Raw genomic sequence first — 8,510 nt, forward strand, 5'->3', positions numbered from 1 at the left:
AATAGTTATCATTCTGCTATTTAAATGACCCCAATGAAGCACTTTATAGACGAAGATGTCGATCACCGATCCATTGGGATGAAATAGAAGAGAGAAAGATTATAGATCCAGCAACAATACCATGGGTTAAGGAAGCCTATGAAAGGGTAAAAGTGATACGTCAGAGGCTTCAAACGGCCAAAAGTCGACAAAAGAGTTATGCTGATCATCGAAGGAAGGATTTGGAGTTTGAAGTAGGGGATAAGGTGTTTCTTAGGGTTACGCCACTGAAAGGAAAGATCAAGGCAGGAAAGGGAAAGAAGTTGCAACCAAGATACATAGGGCCTTTTAGTATATTTCAACGGGTAGGAAAGGTGGCTTATCGACTGGAGTTACCCGTCAGTCTGTCGCGAATCCATGATGTTTTTCCACGTTTCGTTGCTTAAGAAATATCACTCAGATTCGACTCATATTTTACCACCAGAGGATATTGAACTTGACGAGTCTTTAACCTACGAGGAACGACCTATTCGAATATTAGATCGGAAGGTGAAGAACTTGATAAATAAGCAGATTCCACTGGTTAAGATTCTATGGAAACACCATGAGGTGAAGGAAGCAACTTGGGAGCTAGAGACAGACATGCGAGAGAAGTACCCTGAGCTATTTACGAATAAATGTATGAATTTCAAGGTTAAAATTCTTTTAAGGAGGGGAGAGTGTGAGGACTTGCAAAATTCTTCATATTTTCTTAAAATTTCCCTTTATTTTGATTAAATTACTTTATAATATCTTTACTACTCATTTACTCCATCAATAGTTGTAATAAATAATAGAATCAAGAGTTTTACCTGTAGTTTTATCATTATGGTAAACTAGGATTTTTACGTATATTGGTAGTGTGATTAATTGGTGAGGTGTGTGTACTAAATTTGGTGGTTAAGAGTGAGTTTTAGATAAGAGGAAGTGTGTGATTAGAAGTGCTAATAATAAGTGAGTGAATCATAAGTTAAAACACAAGTACGCGAGAGTTAAGGAAAATAGGTTTGAACTAACGTGCACCGTTTGCTACCGATCGATTACACCACTTGATCACTACTTTCTTACCCTAATCCTCTTTTTTTTAATTGAGCTAATCAGCCCTAAAATAACCCCTAAAGCAGCCAAAATTCTTGACTAAATAAAGGGGAGAAAAGAAAAAAAGATAAGAAACCATCTTATGGTGCCAAGTGTTGGAAATCTAAGGATGGTTGATCAAGACAACTTCTTTCTTCTTATCTTCCATTTTGGCTCATTGTCTTCCTCATTCCTTTATGTTGGCCGAGAGCAAGAGAGGAAAAAAGAGAGAAGAAAGCTTGCAACTCCAACCTTGATTCTTTCTTGTATGAGTTGAAATCACACAAATCAAACCGATTAAACCTTCATCTAGGTGCTTAGGAAGCTAGGAGTGGTGAAAATCTTGGGAGAAAGTGCTTGATTATTCACTTGCAAGAAGGTGTTTGGAAGGTATAAGTTCATCCACCTCTTGTCTTTACCTTAATCTATCTCAGTATGCTATAGAAGCTTTTAATCTTGGCATATGATGGATGATTTTCTAGTTTTTGGTGGTGTAGTGAAAATTTCAACTAGGGTTTGTAATTTTCAGCTTTGATTATTGATGTTTAGCTACCAAATGTTATTATTGAGCTTGGAAATGGAACTTGTAAAGTGATTAGTCGCATGTTTGTTACCTTTTAGAGTTGAAAGTTGAATTTCCAGCATTTGGTGGTGAATTTCAGTTAATTTCCTGAGCTTGCCGGTAGTTGTAGGAGATGAACTAGAGCCTAATTTTTATACCGTTTGAAACCTCTATGAATCTAGTTTCAAACGCTGCTAACAGAGCTCAATTTTGATTTTTTTACACCAAGTTATTGCCATTTTACCAAAACTGCTCAGTTAGCCTGTTTTGACTCTGACAGAATTTTTATGTCTCTGTTTTTGCCAATTTTGACCCTGATAATGTTTGAACTAGGGTTTGATACCTTCATCAAAGTTGTAGGCCTATGTCTTAGCTTCAAAACACCATCAAATTTAGCTCGATCCGATATAGCTAGCTACAGTTATGACCAAAATACTGAAGGATGACAAATCTGCTACTTATAATTTCTTCTTTAAACTGGTTTCTAGCTTTGATATCCATGGTGATAAGTTTATTATTTGGTTTGTTTGGTCGGTTTTGAGGCCTTGAATAGATGTATGTTATTGGTTATCACTTGTGCTTGGATTGGAGGTTTGTTAGCTTGTGAATCCAAGTTGTACTTGGATGGGAAAAGTAAGAAAATAGGGGAAATGCTTCCCAAAATTTCGCTCAAAGGATAAGCGAGTGAACTTGAAACTTGAGCGACGATTTGAGGTCGAAGTGAACTTGGATTGTCTATGGTGTTCAAGTTTCCGTTAGTAGAGGTATATAAGCTGAAATTTTACCAAAACTCGTACCCTTTAAAAGGTGAAAGTAGCGACCCTTATAACTACGATTTTCTCAATCATTCATATCAAGTGCGAATTCAAAAGTTGTAATCGCTTCTTTATCAAAACTAAAAGAGCGAGCATGAATTTTCTAGAGGTTGATAAGTAACATGAATACTACTTAAATGAGTTTCTTTTACTTGATTTTCTTTAAGTGAAACTCCTATGTTTCGAACCCTAGTTGATTTCAAACTCTTGAATGATATTTTATCACAGATTTGGACTCCAACCAAGGAGTTGCACCTGAGCGTGATCTTGAAAAGCACTAAGTCTTTGGTGAGTGCTTCCAAGTGCATAATTGAACTTGATACTTGATTTAAATGCTTTATGTTAGAACCCGAAAATTTCTTTATTTCAAGTCATCATTTTAGTTTCTTGCATACAATTTCTATACCTTTCTTTATTATATTAATTTTTGAGAGATTTTTATAAGGGAATTAAGTTGTTAAGACATTTTTCCGGTACAAGTTAGTCTATGTGACGTTAGTAGTGTATATTGGACGTGGGACCTGCTAATGCGATAAAATTTTGACGACTAGGCGACGTTGTATTAGGGAATATTATTTTTACAAGGTGCTCGGGGATAATTAGAGGTTAGCTAGGTAAATTAACCATTGGTAGCCAAAAGGATGAGAATAAACCCTAGTGCGCCATTTGTCGCGAAACCAGTGGATGGTGGATTTTGACCAAGACTTTCTTACTTCTACTAAATACAAAAATTTGACTAAAATTCCCTTTTATTTTGACTCAATTACCTTATGATAGTTTTACTACTCATTTCCCTCAATAGTTGTAATGAATAAGAGATTTAAGAGTTTTACCTTTAGTTTTATAGTTCGGGTAAATTAGGGTTTTCGCGTATTTTGGTAGTGTGATTAATTGTGGAGGTGTGTGTACTAAATTTGGTGGTTAAGAGTGAGTTTTAGATAAGAAAAAGTATGTGATTAGAAGTAATAATAATAAGTTAGTGAATTATAAGTGAAAACCCTAGTACACGCAAGATAAGGAAAAATAGTGTGAACCGACGTATACCGTTTGTTATCGAGTGAGCACACCACTTGAACACTACTTTATTACCTTAATATCCTTGCTTTTATTTCAGCTAATTAACCCAAAAATATCTCTTAAAACAACCACAACGTTTGACCAAAGAAAAAGAAAAAAAAATTGAGCTTTGATCCTACGGTGACACTTGTCGGAAATCTACCCAACTTTGACCCAAGTTTCTTACATTTACTAAAACTCAAAATTTGACCAAAATTTCCTTCACTTTCTTGTCTTCTTGGCCGAAAATAGGGAGAGGAAAAAAAGAGAGAAAACTTCATCTTGCATCTTCAATTTCTTCCTCCAATCTTGATTCCAACCATTAAAATTGCAAACTACTCCATAAAATTTACTCACTAAGAAGGTTTAGAGCTTTTGGTGGAGTGATTTTGGAAGAAGAAACCCTAAGCTACCATCTTTCTTAATATTCCAAGGTAACTTGCCTAGAAATCCCTCTTTGCTCCTAATAATTGTAAATTGGTGGATTAGAGTTGTTAAATATGTAGTTTTGTGAGAAATTTCATGGGTTGAAGTAGTGTTATGATAAATTTCAGCTTTTATGGTGAATTTTCTGCTGTCATGTGATGATTAATGATTGGCCATGGTTTGATAGTGTTGTTATGTGATAAAGTAGTGTATTATGTGCTAGATGGACTTGCCTAAAGAAAATTTCCAGCTTTAAGGTTGAAACTGCCCTGTTCTGACCTGTTTAATTGGCCCATGTTAGAGGCCGAATCAGGCTTAGGTCAAAACATGAAAGTTGTAGAAAATGGTGTTAAATATCTGTCTACAAAATTTCAGCTCAATCAGAGAACAGTACCATGTTAAATGACAAAAATACCCTTGACTGCCAAATGAACTGTTTTGTGGACAGTGTTTTATTTTCTCTGAGATTGCATATTTTGACCTTGAAAATGAATGAATTGGGTGTTGATGTCTTCATAGGAAATGTAGTTCTCTATCTTAGCTTCGAAACAGTGTAAAGAATACCCCAATCCAATAAACGTAGCTTCAGTTGTAACTGAAACGCCAAGAGATGTCAAACCTGTTATTTTGTTATTTGTTTTGAACATTAGTTCCGGTCGCATTGCTAGCATTATTTTGTAATTGAATGACATTGAGGCTAGTGAAAGGCTATTGTGGCAAGATTATTTGTGTGTGATTTTGGGGCTGAATTGAGAAAAATAATGAAGCCATAAATGGCTAAAAAATAGGTAAATACAAAGGACATGCTTCCCAAATTTTCACTCGAGGGCTAGTTGGATGTACTCGCGACTTGAGCGATAGGTTTTAGGGTTGTTCATGTTTTTAAGACCAACTGCTACCTTTTTACTCCAACGCCAGATTGTTATCTCTTTGCCCTAGTAGTTAACTTGACTAAGCACATGACTTGTAGTCGAGTCTCATTTGTGCATTCCGTTTCCTGGGTTTGTGGATGGGGGAAAACCATAATTGTTTTACCTTGGTTGTTGTTAGGACGTGACGGTGATCAAAGCCATCCTGTGACAGCCCCACCTCCCCCTAAGGCGAACCAAAGAGGTTAGCGGACTGCCTGCCCAGCTCTCGCCAGGACTAACGAGCAGTTACCCGTGATCTAACACGTTCCGGAAAAATAAAAGCGTGCTCAGACAAGCCAAAATCACAAAATAAGAAAACATGAAAATCGGAGTCGACATGAAAACCGAATCTGTCCAAGAACCATCCAAACATCAATCAAACATGTACATATTGCATTAAGCATTTACAAGCCAAAATAGCATACAAACGTGATCCTACCAGTTTATACATGTACGGTTTGCAAATTACAAATCAAAAGAGGAAACGGATCAAAATACATTTAGGGTTTCATTCATTGAGGAGCTACACAAAATGTATCTACATCTAGCTCAACTCGGCAACCAACTATCAAAGCCATTCCAAAAGTATTCAAATTCCTGTAAGGAAAACAAAAGGAATAGAGTGAGCTTACGCCCAGTGAGATACTATCACTCAAGCAACCAAGTGCATATAAGCATAAGACTTTTCACCCCAATTCATTCAATAAAGAAATAAACCAAGATCACAAATTAATAAAATTGGTAAAAGGATACGGACGGCTCTCAAGAGCCCCTTTCCTCGCTTGTATACTTGATCGGACTTCATTGACCCTCCGTCAATGTTTACAAATAACCAACCGTAGGCTCCACTTTACTTCCATTCCTTGCACCCAACATCCCCCTACCTGGCCCGAACTCCAAACAGTATAAATTTGGTAATACTCGAGTATACCGGAATCGAGAGTCTCATACTACAAGATTCCATATAACAGTCCCCATGGCTCGTCAATTTTCACGACCAAGCCCTCGCCGGCTCGATTCAATCGACTACCAATGGGGTTGAGCTCAGTAGTAACAGTAATGGTCGTTGGATACTCGTCCAAACGACACCAAAGCCAGTATTTCATATACCATTTAAGTATCACAGGAAACAGTCATATTGAACAGAAAGGTAAGAGTGATCAAGTACACTCTCACTTCAATCAATGTCAACGGTGCACATAACATTCAAGGCATCAATTTCAAGTATATCAAAGCCACATAATAACAAGCAAGTGAGTAGTACACTCACCAAGCAAGTAAATGATATTTCATACACTTCCGCTCAAAGAGCGTCTTGAACCACCGTCACGCCCTAAAACATTCAAATAAGCACAATGAGACTCGAATACGAGTCATAAAAAAAATCCACATACTACCAAAAATAAGGCTCCATTAGAACGTATAGGTACCAAAGTAAGCTAGGGAAAATCCGGAAATGAAAGTAAAGCCCTAAAACCCAAAACCAGTTTTGACGTCATTAAGCGTATTGGACACAACCGGCACTACGATCATCAGATGGATGTGTAATATACACCGTTTCGAATCTAACAGAAAGGGCTACAATGTTGAAGAAGGCCACTCAGTCCAGTTTGTAGTGCAACTAAGTCAAAATTGCAATATACCCAACCAGAACCGCATAAACAGGTTAGCAAACCGCATTCTGGTTAAACAATCATAATTCAGGCTACCAAAATCCAATTCAAGTCATTCCAAAGCCATCCGAAAGCTAAGATACCAAGCTATGTTTCTTAAGAAGACATCAACAACCAAATCAGTAGTATTCCCAATCAAATTAACCAATTACCAAAGCTGATTACCAGGTTCGAACAGAAACAGGGCAGCAGGGGTATTTCAGTCTTTTCACAGGATATGTTGCTTCGATTGGCCTGAAATTTTGTAGGAAACTATAAAACATCATTCTATACAACTTTCATGTTTTAGCCTAAGGCTAATTCGGCCTCTAACTAGGTCCAACAGTGCCAGACAGAATAGTGAGAAATTGGAACCCTAACCTGGAAATTTCGGTTCAAAGCGGAAATTTTCCGCAAATAACTACAATTTACACACTAAGGCTTCATTCTAAACCATTCCAAACCATCATCCATGGCCACACAATATTAATCATATGAAAACAGAAAAATCACAAATAAATATAAAACTTTACCAATTCAACCAAAAGTCACAAAATAACACCTAAAATTATCTCTTTAACTCACATAAGGTACAAATGGAACATTATTAGGATCAAAGGGAAGGTTCCTTGGTCACATACCTTGCAAACCCAAGAAAAGACCCAATTTAGCACCTTGCTCCTCCAAACCACTTCACAACCAACCTTAATACCACTAAACTAAGAGGTTTTATGGAGTAATTTGAAGATTAACCGATTGGAATGAAAGATTGAGCAAGATTAGAAGTAAGAAAGTGGAGAGGTTTTTCTTCTTTTCTCATGAAAGATGGCCGGCCAAGAGCTTGCAATTTCGGATGATTTTTGGGCAATTTTTTGATTTAATTGGTAAAGTAATGAATAGTGGTCAAAAAGTAAGAACAATTCTCCAAGTGACACTTGTCACTATAATTAATACATGGCTATCCTTTTGTCCTCTCACACCAATCCATTTAGTAACCTCTAATTATCTCTTAACACCTGCTAAAGGAAACCCGGTATCCAAAACTTAACCTAACTGGCCGAATTTTTCCGAACTTTTCGCGCTAGCGAGTCCCACGTCCGGTATACGCTCTTAATTTCTCAAAAGCTAACCGATACTAGAAAAATCCTCTAAAAACTATATTTACTCATAAAAATTATTTAGAAAATTTTCCTAATAAAGAAAATGTATAAAAGGCGTGCAAATAATTAAAATAAGGCCTAGAAATAAAGAAATTTACGGTTCTCACACTCTCTCTCCCTTAAAAGAATTTCGCCCTCGAAATTTCTCACCTTAACTCACGAAAAGGTCAAGGTATTTCTTTTGCATCTCTTCTTCCACTTCCCAAGTAGCTTCCTCTACTCCATGGTTTCTCCACAGGATCTTAACCAACGGAATCTGCTTGTTTCTCAGTTCTTTAACTTTTCGGTCAAGCAATTGTACAGGTTTCTCTTCGTAAGCGAGTGATTCATCTATTTCAATTTCCTCTGGCTGTACGATATGGGATGGATCGGGATAGTACTTCTTAAGCATTGAAACGTGGAAGACATCGTGAATTCTAGAGAGACTTGGCAGCAGCTCTAGCCTATATGCTACCGCACTTATCCTCTGCAGGATCTTGTAAGGTCCGACGAACCTCGGCTACAATTTCTTTCCTCTACCCGCTGTGACGCTCCGTAACGGTGTAACCTTGAGGAAAACATGGTCTCCAACTTCGAACTCCAAGTCTTTCCTTCGATTGTCCGCATAGCTTTTTTGTCGGCTTTGAGCTATTTGGAGTCATTGACGTATTAATTTGACCTTTTCCCGAGCTTCTTCCAGCCATGGAAGAGTTGCTAGATCCAGTGCCTTCCTCTCGCCAACTTCGTCCCAGTAGATCGGTGACCCGCATTTTCGTCCATATAGTGCCTCGTATGGAGCCATTTGAATCGACGAATGGTAGCTATTATTGTACGCAAACTCCACTAAGGTCATG

This window comes from Coffea arabica, chromosome 9e (genome assembly GCF_036785885.1).
Source record: "Coffea arabica cultivar ET-39 chromosome 9e, Coffea Arabica ET-39 HiFi, whole genome shotgun sequence".
NCBI lineage: Eukaryota > Viridiplantae > Streptophyta > Magnoliopsida > Gentianales > Rubiaceae > Coffea > Coffea arabica.